Source organism: Panthera leo, chromosome C2 (genome assembly GCF_018350215.1).
Source record: "Panthera leo isolate Ple1 chromosome C2, P.leo_Ple1_pat1.1, whole genome shotgun sequence".
Lineage (NCBI taxonomy): Eukaryota > Metazoa > Chordata > Mammalia > Carnivora > Felidae > Panthera > Panthera leo.
The window spans coordinates 32,196,431-32,220,537 of NC_056687.1; positions in this window are offsets into that span (position 1 = coordinate 32,196,431).

The window sequence follows — 24,107 nt, forward strand, 5'->3', positions numbered from 1 at the left end:
AAAATAGAAATAATTGTTCTACCTACAGTAAATAACAGTGGTGGTACTTTCTTCCTTTCTTTTTATTTCTTATTTTGGAATCCAATTCTTTATTGCTTTCTAGGGAATGTATCTTCCTCTAAAAAAATGCCCCTTTATTTATCCTGTGAAAGTCAGCCTCGGAGCTGAAGTGTTATGTACCTTTTAGAATTGAATTGTAAACCACTGTCATCTGCGGGTCGGGAGATTAGGGAGTATTGTCCAACTTCCCAGGGAGGAAAAGCTGGGCCATAGAAATAGTCATGGCATTGGACTGAGATGGCCATGAGTGTAAAATTCTGATCATCTTCCTAAGGATGATGTGACTGTAGGCAGTTTTCTTCAGTTCACTCTCAGGTTCCACATTTGTACAATGAGGATAACAAGAGTTTCTTTTCAGGAATACTTTAAGTTGAACTAAGATACAAGGCACATAGAAAATGCCTGAGATTTAGTAGCTGCCCAATAAATGACCATCATCATTATTACACTGTTGTTTTTATGACTGATTTAATTTGAATAGATTGATATTAATAACAAGTTGTATATATAAATATATAAAAAATTCTTTCTGATCTAGGCTCCCAAAGGACTTCCATTTAGAAATAGACTCCCTGAATAGAGGGAGGACAAATGATGCCAACTAAAACATGAACAGGACTCAGGATTCTCCTCAGTCTTTCCCATAAGCTCCAGCAAATCATGGTGTCTTCCACTAATGGGGGGTGCACCTTGCACCAATGGTGCAGATCAATTGAGATAATGGGTCAAAATGTGCCTTGTGAGCTTTACTATTTTTAAAAAAATGATAAGGCAGCATTGAATTTTCAGTTATTCATCCCATTTTATGAGTCTAACATCCCCCAACTGCTAAATCACCAAATTCTCTATGATTGATACCATTTCAGTAAATACAAGATATAACCTTTAAGAACTAATAAAAAGAATCATTTACTGAAAAGAATCATTTACTAGAAAAGATGAAAAGTAAACTTTGCATGATTTAAAATTAAAAAAGAATTATTTACTACAAAGGATGAAATTGCATATCTTTGAAACAGGTAATACCCAAATAAGTGTTATGTTTTTGCTTTGGAGAACTACTACTTTATCTCCAAAGCAAAAACATAACTCTCATTTTCCATTTGCTTTTCCAATATAAACACACCGGGTCTTTGACAATTACACATATCACCTAGCTCTTCCACTCTTCTCTCTCTTGACATAATGCATATTTAATATTTATTGGCTGCTATTATTAGAATGTTACTCTATGCCTTTTGATGTGGACTTAGAGCACCCTAAAATTATGCTAGCTCTTAATTTTCACTTTGCCATTTCAGTGGTTAACTATAATTCCTAGCTCTGGTTCGCATGAGTCAGCGTCATCTCTCTCTCAACATAAAGCATTCAATTATGTGATACTTCCCTTTAAACTTCGATATCTCTCTAACTGCTTACAAGAAACATTCCAGACACTTTAGAATAGCCCAAAAGGCTCCTCACGCTCCAGCTCACTCCTTAACCCTTTGCCTCTTTTGACTTTCTCATGCGCCTTGACAAAACTACCAGAGCCTCCAATTTTCTCAGATACCACCCACACTCCATACTGTAGACCTGTCTTTTCTCCTGGCTTTTCTGTCAATTTCCTTTTGAGCACCGGACAACAGTTTAGATGCCCCTTCTTCCCTCACCGTCCCGACTCCTCTAGGAGTAAGAGATCTGCTTGGGGAAATCAGGATTTTATGGTCCTATATCGCTTTATACATTCATTGTCTAGCGCTTAGTCCTACTTCCCTGTATCTTTGTCTCTGTTTTTGGTTGCTACTTCTGTGACTGTTTCTTTCATTTATAAAGTCTTTAATCACCTAGACAATGTCTTGTTCACCTGTACGTCCCCAAGACTTGGGGAATTTCTCTTCCACCTCCTTAACTAAATCTTAAAGACATAAATATTTGTGAGCCATTGCTTACAGCTTAATGATGAAATGGCAACCTTTACACGTAATGATTAGTCTTAAGTTGGAGGAACACTCAGTTTTTACATATCCCATAGGATGTTCTTCATCTGTCTGTCTCTGTATATCAAATTATTGGGTATATTTTTAAATGAGTGTCTCCTCCTACGTCCGATGCCCTGACAATGAAAGAGTGAAAGACACAAGTAAAAACTAGAATTAGGCTAGAATAAGAACAGACGGAATCAACCGTTTACACGAGAATGCCAATCAGAAGGTTTTGTTTTCTACCAGTGTTTATGAACTTCTTCTACCAGATGTCGATGTCAAAGTACAGCTTGGCTAAATTCTGCAAGGACAGATCCGCTTTTTCCAAAAGGAGCCGCTCTGCATGGGTTCATATGGTCATCCCACGCAGGCAGCCTTTCACATTTTACCTTCTGTGAACAGGAGCGTAGAATGCTGTCAATCTCCCTGTGGTCTCTGAACAAATGTTACACATGGCCCTGCCCACCAACTGGGGTTGGAAAAGGGAAGCTCCCTTCTTGACCCAAGGTTTGGTCACATATTCATAGTCATCGTGGTAGTGGAAGTGAAGAAAGGCCTGGGGTTACCTTCAGTTCTTTATTTATATCTGTGCCAGAAGGAGTAAATAATCCTGACAGGATGGGACTCCAGTGCACACATTTCCCCTTCCCTTTGGCTGTGTTCTGTAACACTCTAGGCAGGCAACTTTCACAGTACTGAGCTCTTGAAACATTTTGAGGTCACTGTTATATTATTCCCGGAATCATAAGAAAAAAAAAAAAATAGCTACCATTTACTATAACTTCTGTAGTCTAGGTACCAGACACATACATACAGCACATGGAACCCAGCTATATATGTAAATACACATTCTCTCCCTCCCCCCCTCTTTTTCTCTCTCTCACACACACTCATTCATTCAACCATTTATTCAGCAATATTTTGAGAAGCTAAAACATGCCAGATAATATTCTACACACACACACACACACACACACACACACACACACACACACAATCTATCTATCTATACCCTCTCCCACACATATCAATTTGATATTTATAATAATGTAGCATAACTTTATCCTTTAAAGTTGAAAATTGAGCCTTAGGAAACTGAGGTGCAGAAAGGTCAATACTTTGAATATGGTCACACAACTAATTAAGAGCAGAGTCTGCTTTTAAAATCATATGTGCCATGAAAAGTACTCTTCATATTTTTTTGAGATCACAAAATGAAAATAACAACTTAAACTTGTAATTTCTAAAAGAAGAGTCAAATGGAATAGTAAGGAAAGGGCAGTGATGTTTTGAATCTAACAACAGATTACATCAGACTTCTAAAAAGTAATTGTGCAGAGTTCCAGGCACACATTTTCCTTTACCAGTTGAGTTATTAGATCAAAACTTTCTGTATGTGAAAAGTGTGAAGTTTGTCATTGAATCTCTAGGAAAATATGAATTATGATAATGACTTATCTCTATTATATGATTTAAATGATAGATGCTTCCCCACATGAACAAGTCAACCCATATTTTAGATGCACCAGGAGAGTGCTAATATAATAAATTCTATAATGAAATCTGAATTCACAGTAACGGTTTCCTGATGCTCCGTTTTATTGCTAAATCTGGATTTTTCTCCCCACCAGGTTTTCCCATTCTCTTAATGTGCCAATTCAGACAATAAAGTTGTATTTTATCACACCTTTATTTTTTCTCTATAATATAAACTGCTAAATGTAATTCTTATACTCCTTCTATCTTTTAGCTATCTGTTCTTCAGACCATGATACAAAGAGATACAAAAAAATGATGCTAATGTAACACTTTCCACAAATAAACACAATTGCCTAATGCTCAAGAAGACTGTCAGTAAGATACTCTAGATGCAACACAACAAATGTTTCCGAGAGAGACCTATAATTGGAGGTTTGTGGATATTCATCTTAGTGGATTACAAAAATAAATTGCATAAAATAAAAGGACAGTAATAAGCTGATTTAACAAGGAATTCCATTTTCCAATGATTTGAAGCTTTATGCTTTTTGAATTTGCTGTCCTCAGGCACAGAAGTCATGTGTGGGTCTTCATAACTATTTTTAAGTTTTAGAAAATTCTCTTTGGAAAATGATCCATCTGTTTACAGAAACAACCCTTTGCAAAGCCAAGGAGGTCACTTCAGGTCAAAACCCATATCTAAGTTGATTTAAGCTTAGGGTAACCTAAATAGTGTATCAAATTGGACTACTAGATATATAAAATGACATCATATATATATGTTTTCAAAGCTCTTCTTAGATTCTGCCTTCCTTGTGAAGAATTGGTCTTAAGGGTAAGATCTGGGAGGAAAAACCTGTTGGAATGCAGAAGTGCATTTAACATTTGTTTATATTTCTGCATCATTATGCTAGATTTAAACTGTCAAACTAAGTTGATAACAAATGTTAAGTATAGAAATGTATACAGCAACCAGCATTCTGCCAAATCAGGAAAACAAAGAACTCTTGTCAGAGGGTCACAAATTCCAAAGTTAAATGCAAGGTAATATTTTTAGGGCAAGGTTTGCTTTTTCATCTCTAATTGAATGATTTCTTTAAAATAGCTCACAGTTGCACCAGGATGGATACATTTTGTATTGGGATTCTGCACAATGATTCACCTACAAAACAGCTCTACAAATGTGATTCTTGCAGGGCTGAACTGAAATTTCCCTTGAGAAATAATACTTGGGATAAAGTATAGATTAAAAAAAAAAAGCTTAACTTTCTACTGCCTAATGTGGAGAAAGTGGTTTGCATCTTTGTTCTTGCATTTTGGTTAAGTACATTAATTCAAATGAAAGACATATATGAAGCTATCTTACTTCCAGTTCATTAGGATTATATTTCTAACCTTTACTTTAATAGCCAATGAAAAACCAATTACATTTATTAAAGAATATATTACACGACCAATATGCTAAAGGATACAAACACGTTTAGTTCCTCCACACAAGACATGTATAATTTGGTTTCAGAAATAATGGGAAAAGAAAAAAGAAAAGAAGAAATATAGGCCTCACAAAAGTGCAGTGAGACACTTGAATGAAGGAGCTGTATATTATAACCTTCTGATGTCCGGTACCTAACAAGTCCGGTGGCAAGTGGCATGGAATTTGGAGGTAGGGGGACAAAGAGACCCAGTTTTTAATCCTGGAACAGTTAGTTGCTTGCTGTCAGACTGAGGAAATAATTAAGTCTCAGTTTCCTTTTATGCAAACTGAGGATAGCAACATTTGATCAATACTTAATAAACAAAACAAATTATTTGTATATTATATACCCCTTCTGAGACATAAATATTTTTTACTTTCTTTTACCTATGCCTATTTCAACATGCTGCATTAGGCTCTGAGTAAATGACAGTTCTTTAAATGAGAAGCTATGGAAAAATAAAAAAACCTGTTTGAATCCTTGAAACACAGAGAGATGCCAGGATAAAAAACAAACAAAAAAGAGTAATTAAAAAAAAAGAAGTACTATAAAGCAACCCAGAAATGATATAGATGAAAATAGTCTTTTAAATTTTTTCCTAATTTTCATCATTGTAATTATGACAAAAAGTGAAAGATACTAACTTTTAGTACAAATAGTAGAAGTCAATAACTGCATCCTTTCTAAAGGATGAAAGTGAAAATGGGGGGTGGGGGGAAGTTGATCTGCTGCCATTAAGTTCAAAATTATCAAATTCATTAACTCAAAGCAATAAAATACATTGCAATGCAGTGAAAGTAATAGGACAATGTAACTATTCAATACAGAGAATTAAAAGTTACTTAAAATCCTATACTTTGAAAATCTCATTTCCTAACTTGAAACCCTTCAGCTATTTTGTGAGAAACACTCTCTTCATCAGGGGCTAGAATGTGCTCCACAAATATATCAACAAAACAGCAGTTTGATATAAGACTGGGTCTTTGATCCTCATAAGCTAGTCTTTGTGATAAAGCCAATATTTGTCAAACTTCTACAATTTCTCCAGATAATTCTTTATCAATACGATAGAAACACAAGCTTTCTCTAATGCGGGGACTCTTAACACAAGAGACTCCTGAATTTTGATGAGGAAAAAGATAAATCTTTATTTTCGCTAACTGCTAACAAAAATTTGACATTTTATTTAATTATGAATATCCATAATTGTGGTGTACCATCTCTAAGAGAGCTCTCAAGGATTCCTGCCTCCTGGCATTGATACTTATGTAAACCCTTCCCTTTGGCAGAGGCTGGATCTAGTGAGTTGTTTCTAACAGAGGGAAGATAAAGTAAAAGTGATGGCATGTTCCTTTTGAGATCTGACCTCAAAAGGACTGTGGCTTCCATCTTGAGTGTCCTCTCTTACTCTCTTCCCTGCTCACTCTGAGAGAAGCCAGCTGGCTTGTTGTCAGCTCCTCTGTGGAGAAGCTCTCTTAACAAGGTACTGACCTCTCTGGCCAACAGTGAATGAGGACCTAAGGCTTGCTGACAGCCTCATAAAGGACCTTGCCAAAGAATCTTCCCTCAGTCAGGTCATGAGACAATGTAAGCTCCAGTCAACACCTTGAATGCAACCATGTGACAGATTTCCTGAGACAGAGGCACTCAGCTAAGTTGTACCCAGATTTCTGACTCAGAGAAACTGAAAGATCATAGATGTTTGTTGTTTAAGCTTATAAGCTTTCAAGATATTTGCTATGCAGCAATAGATTTTGGTACCTGCACACAGAGTACTGCCCTTACAAGTAATTAAAAATATGGAAGTGGCTTTGGAACTAGGCGGTGGGTGGCGGCCAGAAGAGTGTTGAGGAGCACGATAGAGAACACCTAAATTGCCTTAAACACACTGTTGGAAATCTCAACTTTTGAGGATGCTGTTCATGAGAGCTCAGGAAGAAGTATGAAGTGTGCAATTGGCAACTTGAGCGAGAATCTTTCCTACGTAGCCGCAGAATGTGCCTAATGAACTGGGGGATCTTAGTAAGGAGATTTTCTAACAAAGTGTTTAAAGTATTTGTTTTTCTTGCTGCTTATAGTAAAAATGTGAATACAAAGAAGTAAATTGAAGGGAAAAAAAAAGTTTTTTAAGGTGCCAGGACTTTAAAAAGTTCTCAGCCTGTCAAGATGGCAAGTGGTGTTAACATTACCAAATGACTCCTAAGTAAAGATCAGATCCGGGGCCAGGAAAATGTGGTCTTGAGATGGATCCTCTAGATATAGAGAAACGACTTTATTTCTAAAGATTCTCTTCAATTCTGGCTCTACCTGAAATCTGTGTCTTTCCCAGATGTGTGGTTATCTTGTAACCCTCCCAAGACACATTATTTTCTCTTCCGCACCCCTGCTACTGTTTGGTCTTAGTGTCAGGTGGGTATCTTCATGCTTCCAAACCTTTTGTTCTTCCAGTTAAAGCCCTCACTTTCATTATAAGCTCTTTTTACTGCTTACCATGCCATCCTGTGGCAGTTACCTATTGATTGATCTCTGGTATTCCTCCTCCTGCTTTGAAAAAAAAAATTTTTTTTTGAGATTTTATTTTTAAGTGATCTCTACACCCAATGTGGGGCTTGATTTGACAATCCTAAGATGCCAACTAAGCCAGCCAGGCATCCCAAAGTATGCCTTTTTTTAAAAAGTAAATTCTATGCCCAACGTGGGGCTTGAATTCACAACCGCAAGATCAAGAACTGTGCACTCTACTGAATAAGCCAGCCAGGCACCCTTGAAAATGTTTATATCTCATTTATCTCAACTATTTACTTCTAAGACTAGACCTGCTACCCCCAATAACCTCAACAACCCCATAACCTCAATTCAAGTGTTTTCTTTTCTTGACATCTTCCCATCTTTCCCATATCCCTCCACAATTACCCCAATATTTCTTTGATTCCAGTTTGAATTACAACCTATTACCCCTGCCTCCAAAATAATTTTGATTATTCTTCTCTCATCCTATGTACGTCCTCCCTTTTCTATTTCATGCTCCTCCACTATAATAATTTCCTACGTATTTCCTTGCAAAGGTCTCAAAACACTTGTCTCCTCCTCCTTCACCTTATTTCTCTAGTAAGAATCAACCTCTGGTAAATCTTACTTTCTCCCACTATCCACCAATCAGATTTCCTGCTGCAGAGAGGTAGCTGACCAATGGCCTGGCTGTTGCAATTAACATATTCATCACAGAATTTGCACAGACACATGATTTCTACAAGATGCTCTTAGCCATTGCTGAGAATAGTGGTAAAACGTAATTCAAGCTTTCTCTGATGGATGAGTTTAATCCAGACCAAAACATTTTAGAACTGTGCTATAGCCTGAACATGTCCTCATCCCACTCTCCTTCTTTCACTCACTCATTCACAGGGATAGACCTGCATCATGGTCTGTGGACCCCACCACATCTTCTGGTAACCAGTTCTTTTTCTCCAACAGGTATTTCCCCTAACTATTCCCCTACCTATCTAATCCTGTCTTGGCATTTGATTCTCACGGAACTCTGAACTAACACAACTGGATATTCATGCAGCTGAGTGTGGCTGGAGAAGTGTATACAACCATGCCAACGGCCCTTATTTTAAATTCAGAACCACTAACTTTAAATGGCTTATTCACAGTTCCATATGACCAAACTGTGCATTCCTCTCTCTTCATACTTCCACAGTCTCTTCCCTTGTTCTCACACTATGAAGATGTCTGAATTTTTACTTCACGAAGATAATAGAAGAAAGTTTTACAAATATCTACCAACACACACACACACACACACACACACACACCTATTCCATCTGTGTCATATACTCTGATTTCCATCCTGACCATGGATGAATTCTTCATGATCCTAGCTAAGAAAAGGACCTCCATTTGTCCTCTAGACAATTGGTCAGGAAACTTTTTCTGAAAAGAACCAGATAATAAATATTTCAGACATTGTGGGCCATGTGGACTCTGTTGCAACTACTCAACGGTCACTGAATCCCAAAAATAGCCATAGAAAACACATAAATAGATGGTTATATCAACACATGAATAGATGGATTTTGTGTTCCAATAAAATTTTACTTACAGAAGCATGTAGTGAGCTAGATCTGGCCCAGGAGCTGTAATTCACTGACCCTCTACTCTGACCCCTAATTCCATTCCCCTCTCGTCTGGTCAACAACAGCAATTCTCTCTCTCTCTCTCTCTCTCTCTCTCTCTCTCTCCTGTCCTCTCTCCCTCTCTTCCTATCTGCCTCTCCCTCTTAATATCCTTTTCCCTCTCTTTCTCTGTCCTTCCCTCTCTCTCTCTCCCCATCATTGTTTTCAAAAGAAACTGCATCATTCTCACTAGAATACAAACATACTATTACGCCTCCATCTTAAAATAATAATACCCTATTGTCCTTAACCTCATTTCAATAAGCTTTAGCTTCCACTGTCCACCAAACTGCTCTACTTAAATTTATCAATGACCTTCACGTTGCTAAACCCAGTTGTGAATTTCGATCCTCATTGTACTTGGCTTTTGGCATAGTTGATCACTTCTTCCTCCCTGAAGCATAATTTCACTTTGTTTCCAAGATATTAAATGGTGAGGGAGTCAAAAATATTAAAGATAGACGGACCAGAAACAAGTCTGAAGTATTAGGACAGGGACACTATCAAAGCTTTCTGTGGTCATGTGGGGCTAGCGTGATTTGAGGACCTCCAAATGAACAGCTGCTTCTCCCCATGGGACATTTGTTGAGTCCCAGGGAAATTACTCACTATATGGTAAACTAGTGAAGTAGCATGCTTCTAAAAGATTGAGTAAAAAAAAACCCTTACTTTTGAATGAATAAAAAAATAGAAGAAACACAAAAGTGAATAAATACAACAAATAATGCCATAAGAAATATAGAAGAGGTAGTTGTTAGTGTGTAAAAGCAAATGTGTATTTATGAAATATTATAATTTTGTCATTCCATATGTCCTTAAGAACCAAGATACTCAGTAAGGAAGAAAGTAGATACAACTGTGCTTTGGTAGAGACTAAGCCAAAACCCTGGATGTACCCCTGCCCTGCCCATTGAAAAGGCCCAGAAACAGTAACCAATCAGTGAGCATTCCTACACCCAAGCTGTTGTCTTGAAATACCTTTTCCATCAAAAGAAAGTTAGGGCTTCTTAGAAAAATGGCTGATTCTAGGTGTAGGGCAGGGAATGTACAAGATGAATCTGGAACATCTTAGCATAACACATAGCAAGGAAGTTATAAAAGACTACTGGAGTAATAGCAAAAGGATTTGGGAGCCAGTTTGGAAAGACTCTATTGGCGAAAGATGAAACAAATTAATACCTGATAAGGACAGGATTTACAATGGGTTGACACCCCAAAATATGCTCAAATTCATGAATTTGTATTTAAAAAAGTCTAGTTGTCATCCTTTGAAGTTGACTGTGAACCAATTTGTTTTCTTAAAAAAATAGACAAAATGACGGGATCTAGCATTTATCCTCTTTTCCCATATGAACTCCACTACTGGATAACTGAATGATAGATGGTGATAAATCTCTCTTTTGAAATTATTCCACCAGTCAGTTAAAAAAATACAGAATTAGAAAATTACCATTTTTCAACTCCTAAGGATTTAATAAAGAGTAAAAGGCGGATGCCATATAACCTCTGTTTGCAAGACTAAAGTCTTACCAAATGTATATAGCTTGAATTTGATCAATCCACTAGATCCAGAGGTCAATTTACAGAAATTACAGAGTTCAGAGGAGCATGATGAAAGCCTACAGGTCAAGTGTTTTGAGTATCCCAACCAATAAAGGGAAACCTATAGATTAAATGTACCCTAAAAGACATGTTAAAAAAAAAAAAAACAAGTAACAGTAAGCTAAAGTATCTAAAGATGCTTACTTGCATTATAAAATCACAAGGAAAAGCAGAGAAGTAATTAGTATAAAAGCCTAAACAGTGGTTATTTTTGGCTGGAATGGGGGATTTGTGATTTGGGTGGGGTACATATGAAAGGGTTTCTAAGATGGCTGGCAGTGGACTATTTCTTGACCTGGGGGTTCTGCTTGTACTCACTTATTCATTAAGCGATGCATGTATTTGGTTTGGTTTTCTGTATTTGCATTTTATTTTAAAAGAACAGGTTAAAATGTTTTTCTGGTACTTTTGATCAAATTACTGAAAATCAAGTAGAGACTCACTTTTTAATGAGAACACTCTCATTGCCATGATATGAGAAATAAAAATGTGACTGTAAACAAAATTGCCAAAATACTTCTTTTCAACATATGATAAAAAGTGTTTCTGAGAGTAAACTCTTATACCAAGCCTGATTTTATCAGTGAAAAATGCAAGCAGGAGGTTCCTCCTTACCATCCTTTTTCTCTTTGTTCTTCTTTTTACCATAATAATGAGCTCTTGGAAGACACTTGAAGCTCACAGGTCACATTTGAAGAAATATCATTCAAGAAGATATAAGGCAGAAACAATATTTTAGAGGAAGCCCTAACATGTCTAGAAAACCTGTAATCATTCTCAGCAGATAACTGATTATTTGGCTGGAATACGTTTAAAGGAGAAGCTTTGCTCCAAAGTTGGATAAGAGAAGGTATGATTTAAGCACGATAAAGAACCGTAAGCGGTAGAGGGGCAGTAACAACTATAAAGCCTTTATGATTTCTTTAATATTGCCAGCAAGAACATAAAAGGTTTCCAGAGCTGACTAGATACTATTAGAAAAATAATTGTGTCCTCCTTGCTGTGAATTACAAGTCTTTTATATGTGGAGAAAAAATTTAGAGAACATGCAAGGCAGGAAAGTAAAATTATTTTAATTTCAAATGCTCTGTGACACTATGCAGTTTTCCCAATTACAAAGATATGTCTCATGATTTTAAGGAGTCAGCAAAGCATATAATACTCGTATAAGAAAATGTTGATTATACTGTTGCAAATAGTTCCCTTAATGAGTGTTAAGCTCTTTATATAAACTGTATTAAGACAAATAAAACTCAGTCACTGAAGTAACATAAGGTTGTTTTTATCCAGTAAATTTCACAAAGAAATTTTAAATCTTACAACTTAATGATGCTTTTAAAGAGGTATTCATCATGAAATTATTTTCATTATTACATGCAGTAGTGGAATTGTACTGAACTGGAAGACAAAAGACATGGGGTAAAATACAGATTGATTCTGTCAACTACAGACTGTGTGACTTTGGGCAGCTTATTCAACTTGTCTGAATCTCAGATCACTTTCTGTGAAATGAGAGGGTTGCACTATAGAGATCTAAGTGCTTTCCAGCATCAGTGCTCTCGAGTTAATCAACACGGATTTATTTTCAATTTGTTTTGGGGGCAAAATATATTTTCTAAAGACTGAACAACCAAAAGTTATAATAGCTGTGTTATTTATTGCATGTAATGGATTATCTTAAAATGTAGTGGCTTAATAAAACAAACATTTATTATCTTACACAGTTTCTGAGGGCAGGAATCTGGAAGTGGTTCAGCTGACTTGTTCTACTTATGGTCTGTCATGACATGTGGTCAAGAGTTTGGCTGGGACTGCAGTCATCTGAAGGCCTGCCTGGTGTTGGAGGATCCATTTCTAAGGTCACTTACTTAAAATCGTTGTTGACAGCCCTGAATTCCTCACTAGCTATTGACCAAAGACTCTGGTCCTTTATATCATAGGCCTCTCTGTAGGGCTAATCACAACATGGCAGCCAGCTTCCCCCAGAGTGAATGATCCAAAGACAGAGAGTATGTTTGTGTTAGAAGTTTCCCAAGATTGAAGGCATAGTCTTTTATAAGCAAAAATATGAAGTGACATACCATCACTTCTGTCATATGCTATTGGCCATATGGACTGTCCATGGATATTGTAATGTGTTGATCTTTGGAGATGATCTTGGAGGCTGGCTATCAAAGTATCTACATTAAGTATATAGATCAAGGCCCAGAAACCATTTCCCCAACCCTCCCTCTGCCCAGTGAGACAAACATCTCATACATTGAGTGATGTGAGCATTGCTGGGGACATTGTTGAAGCAAAGAGTTCTTCTCTGTATTCCTAACCATTAACATAGGAAAGCTTCTTTATTTTCAAGAAGTATCTTATCTTCTTTTTAATCAAACAGCTTCAGTTGTATATCTATGAAATGTAGTTGTGCAATGTAGTTTTAATTTGTCCCTTACATAGCTGGTTATTTCATGACACCATCATATTCTCTCTTCATGAAGTATCATCAGAAAGTCTGTTTTCCTGCATAGATTAATTCATGGTCTTAAATCTATTCCTTTTTCCATGATTATGGATTATGTCTCATCAATCTTTGTTTTTTACAAGTTTTTTTAGATGTTTATTTTTGAGAGAGATAGAGCATGAGCAGGGGAAGGGCAGAGAAAGAGGGAAAGACAGAATCTGAAGCAGGCTCCAGTCTCTGAGCTGTCAGTACAGAACCCAATGCAGGGTTCAAACTCATGAGATCATGACCTGAGCTGAAGTCAGAGGCTTAACCAACTGAGCCACCCAGGCACCCCAATTAACCTTTCTTTATCTCACATTCTCCATTTGCTCTCTTCTCTTGGTTTATTTTCATGACTTTCTATTTACCTTACATCTCTCTAATTCACTTCAAAACTTCCAGTAAGAATAGTTGACATTTTCTCCTGATTGCTTTAACAGCTTTTTGACTTCTGCAGTTTAACTTTCCCAATCATTGTTCCAAAATGAGCCCATCTCCCTACTTGCCTAATAATGGGTATCCAAATTTTTCTCAACTTCTAGAATATTTAACAGCACTAGCTTCACTTTTTTTCTGAAAACTTCCTTTCTCCTCCTGTTACCATACATTCTTTCTTCCCTTTACCTTAATTTTTAAACACCTTTAGCCTCCTTGCTTTTAGAATCCTGTATTTCTTCATTTTTTTCATCTTATAAATATGTCAGTATAACTAAAACCAATGGTTATTCTTGACCTTTTTCAGATATCAAAATTCCATTTAATTTACTAAACATTATCGATGTCTGAATTTACAACTAATGTTCCAAATTAGACTTATATTCAAAATGTACCCATATCTCCATTTACCAGATGCAAAAAGGGTCTTTTATTTCTGCTAGTAATATTTCCTACCTTAAATTATACAAATTTGGGATATTAAAGTATCTATCTATCTATCTATCTATCCATCTACTTACCTATCATCTTCCACCTGTGATCTGCCAATTCAGATTGTGTAGCATTTAACGTTTTGGTAAACATGAATTAATCTCATCCCATTCTTTCTCTACATTTCTTTGTTTGGACTCAGCCCTATGATTCTCTCCTCCCTTGGGACTTTCCCTTCACTAGCTTCACCTTCTTTCTCTCCATCTTCCTTAGAGTATTTACTATTTATAATCTTTCTTTTTTTCTTTTTATTAAATTTTTTAACATTTATTTATTTTTGAGAGAGAGAGAGAGTGCAGGGGAGGGGGCAGAGAGAAAGATAGATAGAATCCAAAGCAGGCTCCAGGTTCTGAGCTATCAGCACAGATCCCAACACAGGGTTCGAACCCACAAAGCAGGAGATCATGTTATGAGCTGAAGTCAGATGCAAAATCAACTGAGCCACCCAGGTGCTTCGTTATTTATAAACTTTCAATGACATCCTATTGTTCTCAGATTAAGACCATTTAAAAAAAATTACTTATTTAAATTTATTTTTATTTATTTTGAGAGAGAGATAGAGAGCAAGTGGGGGAGGGGCAGAGAAAGAAGGAGAGAGAATCCGAAGCAGGTCCCGCATTGTCAGTGCAGAGCCTGATGTGGGGCTCGAAATCACAAACAGTGAGATCATGACCTGAGCCGAAGTCCAGAATCTGATGTGTAACCGACTGAGCCACTCAGGTGTCCCAAGACCAAAATTCATTTTTTTTTAAAGTTTACTTACTTATTTTGAGCAAGAGAACAGGGGAAGGACAGAGAGAGAGAGAGGGACAGAGAGAATCCCAAGCAGGCTCTGCATAGTCAGTGCGGAACCCAAGGCAGAGCTCAAATTCATGGACCCTGAGATCATGACCTGAGCTGAAGTGAAGAGTCAGATGCTTAACTAACTGGGTCACCTAGGTACCCCAAGGCCAAAATTCTTGACATATCAACAAAGTCCTTCAAAATCTGGCCCATGCCGCCACTTAAAATTTCATCTCAGGCTACTCTTTGCTTTTATCTTTGCTAAGAGAGATAATGTGTGATTATAAAACAGTCTCTGACTCCAGACTGTCCTTGGATCAAACCCAGTTCTACAAGTTAGTAGTGATTTTGAGCAAGTCTCTTAGTCTTTCTGTGCCTCCGTTTCCTAATAGGGAAACAATCTGATGACAATGGCATCAGATTACTGAATGGTAACTACTCACTAAATTAATTCCAACAGTTCCTTAGGAAATAATAATACCTGTAATATCTGTTCTTACTATTTGATCATAGGCCTGTGATCTCATGTTTTATTTTCTATTACTTTTCTTTCTTTTCTGTCCTTCCCTTTTCTGAGTATTTACTAAATTCATCAAGTTTCTTTAACCTCTCTCCAAATCTTTTTCCTCAAATGGCTTTGGAGTGACTCACACTATTTCTATTTACTTATTGGTTATTCTTATTTTTCTAATGTTTATTTTTGAGAGAGAGAGAAAGAGGGAGAGAGAGCAAGCAGGGGAGGGGCAGAAAGAGAGGGAGACACAGAATCCAAAGCAGGCTCCAGGCTCTGAGCTGTCGGCACAGAGCCCTACGCAGGGCTAGAACTCATGAACTGTGAGATCATGACCTGAGCTGAAGTTGGACACTTAACCGACTGAGCCACCCAGGTGCCCCCGGTTATTCTTATTTCTATTTATTTGTTGACTACTATTTAAAGATGCAAATCTGATTGAATAACGTCTCAGATAACCAATGTCTCTAACTTTCTACTGAAAAAGAGAAAAAATATTTTCAAACTTTTAAACTCTGATCACCACTCATTTTCCATATGACTATAATCAAGTACATTATCACCGCTCTGGTTTTACCACCCCCAGCAATTTTTTATTATCTGAAATGTTTATTTTGATATACCAATATTTACCCACTTAATTTTTTACAATTAGTTTCTCCTTGCAATCTCGTCTTTCAATTTTCTCCTAAGACATTTTTTTTTTTTTTGCGGTTCTTTTTGCAAATGAGTAAGTGGTAAATTTGTCTTGCCTGAAAACAATATTTCCTTACCCTTATTATTGAACAAAAGTTTTCCTAGGTAGGAAATTCTAACTTTATATTTCTTTCACTTTGGTTTCTTTCACTCAGAGTGTGGAAAGTATTATTCCACTGGTTTCTGATATGTATTGTTGCTAATAAGATATATATTGAAAGGACTTAAGTGTCAGTAGCACAATCTGTCTTTTGTGGGGGAGGGGAATATAATTGATTAGTTTTTGTTTCATGTTTGCCTTTTTATGCAAATCCATGATTTACTTGCTTGGTTTTGTTGGTTAAAACTGAGATGCAGCTGCACTATTTAGATGGTTTATGTTCTATCAGGTTCACCACGGTGTCCATGTTTTTGTTTTGTTTTGTTTTAGATTTTATCAGCTTCACTTGGTTGTATTTCTGCCTGGCTTCTGCAAATATTTAAAGTTTGGGAATGTGGATGTGAAACATTCTTCATAGTTCAGTGTTACCCGTTATTATTGGCTTAGGCCACAGTATATATTTTTTTTAATGTACTGTTATCTGTTTGAAATCAGCTCATTAGAAATATAAGAATTAATAAACATTAAGTTACAAATATAATGATCTACATTTTAACTTAATTATAAAGCTAACCATTACTTGTTTCTATTTGTTTCTCCTGTGGAAAAACAAGCAGTTATTTTTATAGAAACCCATGATTTTGCACACACATGCAAGTTAACTATAATGCAAGATTGCCTAAATCTGCCTTGGGTTACTAGATGTATTTGTTAACTCAGCAAATATCTATGCACTAAAACCAAATATGATGCATTCACAGGGGGGGATGGGAATTATGACAATAACTGAATGACGATGAATTGATTAGATTATTGCACAGTCTATTACAGACTGACAAAATAATGAACCTGGAATGTTGCTAGGCGGTCATCTAAACAGTGGCACTGGGCCAACTCTGCAGCCAGGTAACTTTTAGATTGTCAACAAATAGTCTGATTAGTAGTTTTGTTTGTTTCAAGGAAAAAGAGCCCAGGCTTGCATTAAATTTCAACTTATTAATGTTTATACTCATAGTGTCTGCCATTTGATTAAAAACAAAGTCATATAAGTTAACATATAATGTATTAGAAAATGATATACATTATATTTCTTAGTAAGTGTTTAATTTCTTAGTTGCATGAGGCCATGGTGTTCATAGAGGCTAGATCATACAACACTTCAGATTCAGATCTGTGGGACAGCTTTAAATGGATATATGAGCCATCAAGAAAGATAACAAATGAAATCTTAAAACCCCAGTCTCAAGACCTCTATCGTTGTATTTCCCAATTATGTGGTGATGGTTTCCTTAGGACAGTGCCACAGGGAGCCCTTCATCTACCATGCAGACTTTGATACAGGATGAGATTATAGACACTACTGAAAGAACATAATCAATATTCAGGCAGAACACAGATTTTAAAAAATATATGATCTCAGTTCATGCTACCTCTCTCTGCAGAGCTCTATAAAAAGGAGAACAAAGAGTACAGTCCTTAGCATTCAAAAACATAGTTCACTTTATGTGGTCTAACACTGTCTGAGCACATTTGTGCTTTTAGTGCTTTGCAAAGGTAGATTGTCCAAAATGACAGGAAGACAGTGTCTATGACAATATGTTTGCTCCCTGGTTAGGTCATGATTATATTCAACAAAAGGTCTGCTGCAAGTGCCATTTTGCCACACAGCCCTTTCTTTTCTACAACCATACTTCTTAGATATATGGGAGCAATGAACATTGGATAATGCTAATATTTCTCTTCTCTGAAATAGATGTAAAAAATGCTTCTACATAGTAATCCATAGATATCCGTTATTGACCAATTACTCTTCAAATATGGTCTCATTGCCCTTTAATTGATTGTGTCCGTTTAAATATTTCAGACTAGAAATGAAAAGACACAAAGAACTATATTTCTTCAGATCCTTATCAGGTTTGGAAATAATAAAAAAAAGTCCTACATTTTTTCTTTTCCTCAAACTTCGAAAAATTTCCAAATTAAGCACCTTAGAGTTTGGGGAGATCAGTTGCTTCACAGATTTACCATCTTTATTCTATTTCAAAACACTTTGGTTCTCAGCACTGGTAATGCTAAAATATATATAATATATAATATGTATAATATAAAATAATATGTATAATATGTATATTATATATGTATATAATATGTATGATATATATATAATATGTATAATATATATATATACACACACATATAATTAGACAAAGTGGTTCTATGTATGTGAGTGTTTTGTTTTGTTTTTTATGAAGAGAGTTTAGCAAGATAAGTTAAGCATGGTTTATCAAGTTCAAAACATATGCTGTTGTATTCTAAGCCGACATTGAAAAGGAAAGTATACTTTTTTCTGTTTGCTCATTATCTACCAAATACTGCAAAAGTCCACTAATCAAAGTAAAAATATTTTTCTAAGTAAAAATATAAAATATCAATTGCTTAAAACATTTCATTTTGTATTTTAATTAGTATATGTTGTTAAAAGTAAAAGTGGATATCATATAGAACAAATGTTGTGAATTTTCTCCTTCAAACACAAGCTAGAATACGTTAACATAGAAGAACCATTCATAGAAATTTCCATAACATTTAAAAAAGTTTGCTGGTAATCAGTGGAGGCATTACTCTGGATTGATATGATTCTTCATCATGGGTTGGGGGGGGGACTTTAATAAGGTACCCTGTTAACTTTACCTTTGGTAACACCTCTGTACTCAAAATCAACATCACGCCATGTCACATATTTGTAGAGCAAACGTGCCATGGTGGAGAGGTACACTGAAAATGTGTCAAGGGTTCATTTGTGTGCTAACCTTCAGAGTACTGGCATCAGCATATACCTTCATGGATACGTATGAATTTGACAGAAAATGAACATTGCTAATTTTATAAATATGGATCTTAATCATTTTAAAAATAATTTTAGGGGCGCCTGCGTGGCTTACTCAGTTGGGCATCCAACTTCGGCTCAGGTCATGATCTCACAGTTGGTGGGTTCGAGCGCCACATTGGGCTCTGTGCTGACAGCTCAGAGCCTGCTTCAAATTCTGTGTCTCCTCCTCTCTCTGCCCCTCCCATGCTCATACTCTGTCTCGCTCTGTCTCTCAGTAATAAATAAACATTTTAAAAAAAGCAATTTTACCATATTAAAAGGAGGGGTAAGGCAAAATGTTTACATGAAGTAGTGATAAAATATATGCTTTCCCCTAATGTTAAGGTACGTAAAATTACTCAAGGAGGAAGGGCTGAGGCTGTTTTCTGGTGTCACGACTAATAACGGTGTAGAAAGCAGGATAATCATCATAGATCCCATCATAAAGAGTAGGATTGGGTGGTGCGTTGGTCAAGAGTGAAGGGTATGCACTGGGAGATATATAGGCGCTTTTTCCAAAGAATGTTTTACATAAAACTGAAAGATGGTTTGAGAGTTGACAAAGAGTTCTGAAAGAATTCTGATTATCTAGAAATACATGATAGGAATTAGTACATTTAACTCCATTGTGTTCCATCACACATTAGAACATTTAGAACAAGGGAACAATTATTGTGTCACTGATTATCCTATAGTTTAATGACATAAGCTCATAATGAAATAAATAGAAAGGGAGATCCAAATATAAGATATTATTAGAAATATTATTTTGAGAGCTATATCTTTTTTAAATTAACATTTATTTATTTATTTATTTATAGGTTAATTTTTTAACTTTACTGTCTCTTTTCCTTTTGTTTTTTTAAACATAATTTATTGTCAAGTTGTCCAACATACCGTGTGCTCTTGGTTTTGTGGACAGATTCCCATGACTTACCCCTTACATACAACACCCAGTGAGAAATATTATTTGACAGCTATGTCTAATAAGAAGTAGCATTGTAAAGGTTAAGACCTTGGCCTTTGAACCAGTTGGCCAGTGTTCAAAACCGCCACTCACTAGCTGTGTGGACTTGGGCAAGTAATATAAACTCTCTGTGCCTCAGTTTCCCATCTGTAAAAAAACTGCATAATGATAATACCTGCCTGATTAGGTTGTTATGAGAAATAAACAGTTTTATACTTCTACAGTTCTTAGAATTGTGCATAGACCATATAAGTGTTTTTAAGTAACTAAAACAAATAAATAAATGCAGGATCATATATATGCATATATATACAATAAATGTACAATTTATTATTATTTGCTCTTTTATTTACTCTTACTATTATATATATAATTTAATAAACTACCCTTAAATGCAAACTAGTTTTTTCATGACACAAAAAGGAGACTTTGAAATATTAAGTGACTAAATCTTTCCATACGGAGGTTGAACTCAGTAGTGTATTAATTGACTACACTAATTAAACCAGAATGCAGAAAGTCCAATTTATAGTAAAAATAGTATAAATTGGTAAATTTCATGTATTAAAGAATAATTACATTTATGGAACATCTGGAATACGGTGCAATACTTAGTTCCGTATCCTTTCATAAACTTTGTCAAGGGATTTATTAAAAGAGTAGAAGAACTGTGCTTCTAGCACCTAGTTGCGAGACTTGCCAATAACGTATGTTGCATTACATTGAAAAATGAGAGCCAAATGGCCCTCATTTTTAGGAAGGATGGATTCATTAAATATATGAAAGAGCAATGAAGCAATTAAGGGTCTCCGACCTAGAGCAGGCTGCAATTAAGAGATAGGGACTCCCTTGTTCTAGTAGACATTCAAGCAGAAGTTGGAAGATTTTTATTAGATAATTTAAAGAGGGAAATTCAAGTTTTGTGCAGTGTGCTGGAATAGATGATTTTTAAAGTTCTTCCTAAGCCAGGATTCTCATAACTGTATGACGATGGAAAATGACTTTTCGAGATAAAGTAAAAAGGTGGAAATCATATATATAGTTAGAACACTTATAAGGAAGGGACTAAAATGAAGAAAAAGTGAATTTTCTGACTTGTTTGATCAACATATTTGATCTAAACATATCAACTCTACATGCATATGATTAGTTGGATGTTAATTAATTTCCTAATTTAAAATGGTAATTGAATGTAAATGAGATTAAAGAATTGAGAGGCTACTGATTCGTAAAAAGAACTATTCTTGGACATAAGGTAGGACTGTTCAAAATGTGCAGGTGGTACCCTCTAGTGGCTGCAACATGCACTGACCTTAAAATAAAGTTAAAATATACAATAGACTTTTTTCTTTTCTTTCTTTATTTTTTTGTCAATCTGTTCATTCTGGGGAACTTCAACCACTGAGTTTCAAAACCTTCTTACTTTAGATGATTAAGAACAAAAGCTCGAAAATTGCATACGATTTTACACATTCCAACCAATAGAGGGCAATGAGATGTCCCAACATGCACTACTGCCCCTGGAATTCCAAAGCATAATGGCTCCTGTGGTTCACAATTAAACCATACATGTGGAAACATGTAACACTCAGAAGTAGGAGTGAAAATACTGTGGTAAACTGTCATCTCAAATAAGAATAATAGTCTACACTTGTGAGACTAGTATTAGATAGCTTACAAAGCATTTCCCATACATCATCACGTTTAATCCTAGGAACAACCCTGGGACGGGAGACAGAGCCATCTTATCTTACAGACAGAGTTTATCTTGCAAAAGGGAAATGAAGAATCAGCGCAGTTAGATTCAAGGTCAACCATTTAATAATACATAAATAGACATAAAAACAGGTGTTTTGGTCCCTAGTTCATGCTTTTTCCTTCTCTTTACCATAATCTTTCTTCTGATACAACTTTCTTATACTGAATTCATATGTTTGACAAACTGCAGATTCTTTGAGTCAGAAATAATCATAGAGACCATGGGTATCAACATACATATACATCCACAATAAAACTGTGAACTCACATTAATATGTAAATTAGAGACTGTGTGTACATTAAGCTAATATTTAGAGAAAATGAAAAAATAGCATTTGATCTGGAGTTAATTGATAATGAGCTCTTTCGTCCAATATCATAATACTGAAGCAGATAATAAAACTATTTATTACAAAATGTATTAAAAATCATATTTCCTTTAAAAGGCATGCATATATATGTATGTATGTATATACATATATATACATATATATGTATGTATGTATATACATATATATACATATATATGTATATACATATATATATATATAATTCCTGGTAATTATTAAATATAATTCTAGAACTTAAAACCTAAATTATAGAACTGAAAAATATAAAAATTCTATCTGAACTACATAGACACAAAAATTATTGAACTTTATACAAGAATCACTCATTTCAACAAGAATATTTTCTGAGGAATGATGCTTACAAACTCTTAATCTATTTCTAAGGCTGTTCTACAGTTTTTGATGAATAAATTTAAAATACTTACAAGTCAAAAGAGGTGGGCTGAGAGACTACCCTACTGTCAATTTAGAAAATGATAGAACAAGTAGTATTTTTTGCTGTGTCTCCAATAAGCCAAGCAGAGAACAATGCTTGTCAATAATTCCTTAGGGGAGCTGCATATTTTTAGTGAAGTGTGTCCGAAGGCCACTTAATTGTCTTGTGATCTGGTAAAAATTAAACATCACCAATGAAATTAAACCTAAATTTAGATCAAGTGACTAATGTCAGACAAAAATAAAACCTATAGTGACTAAATTAATCTCAGGTAATTTGGCAAAGCATTCATGCCAATAAAGGTTAGAGACCTCTTTTAAAAGGCACCAAAGTGCTCATCCTGTTTAAAAGATGGCTGAAATTGCAAGTTAGAGTTTATTTATTAAATCCAAAATGAATCCAGAGGAAATTTCATAACCTCAAGACAAACATGTCATGGAAAACACTATTGAGGATCAAAGACTCAGATTATGATGATTTTTAATGATGTATTTTTCCTGTTTCAAAAGGTTACATATATTGTAGAAAAATCGGAACATGAATATAAGCGACATGATAGTGAAAGAGATATGCTCATAAAAGTACTACAGAGTTGGCATCAAGTGCAGATTTAAAATAGAAAATAGATTATTTGTTGATACATTCTGTTCGTGTTATTAAAACCCTCATGTCAGTGAGCATCCTTTAAGGAAAATTTATTTTTCTTAAAGTTTATTTTCAAGAAGTTTTTCATCTCTTAATATTACCTTTCAGTTAATACTATTATATGAAGTATTAGTGAGAAATTGAGAGCCAGCTCCTCAAGTTTTCCAGCAAAACATGCTTCTAGCCATTTGCATAATACAGTATTTTGCTGCATGTTCATATTTTGTATGGATCGGGGGCCTGGAGGACACTAACAAACACTCTATGATATCCAGAGATACAGAATTACATTATACTATTTCAACGAAAAGAATCAGAATATTTCTCAGTTTCTAATATTGTTTCTCAAAATTTAAAGCCCTCCTTTAAATTATATGGGTTTAAACTCAGGTTTGAAGACTAAGCATAAAATGTACAAAAATGGACAGGAGGTATGCAAAACAACATTTGCATAAAGTATTATTGCTATTAATGCCTATTAAAACATGTCTGATCTTTCAATGAGGTAAGTAAGTAGTATGTAAACATTAGGAAAGGTCATGGCTATGCTACTTCACACACCCTTCATGTTTTCAAGATGGTATATTACAAAAGCTTTAGATGAAACCTTCCCTGACCCAAATACGTACAAGTTCTTCCCAGTCGGTTAGAGCAATTAAGGATTTATGTTTATTTAAAGATTCAAATTTTTCTTAACCTTTTCTAGAGTATTGACCATGAACTTACAGTTTACCTTGGGATATATTTTAGTATACCACTCCAGAGAATAAGGCTTTCCAACATGGCAAATCAAAGCAGAGGCCACAGTTCAGC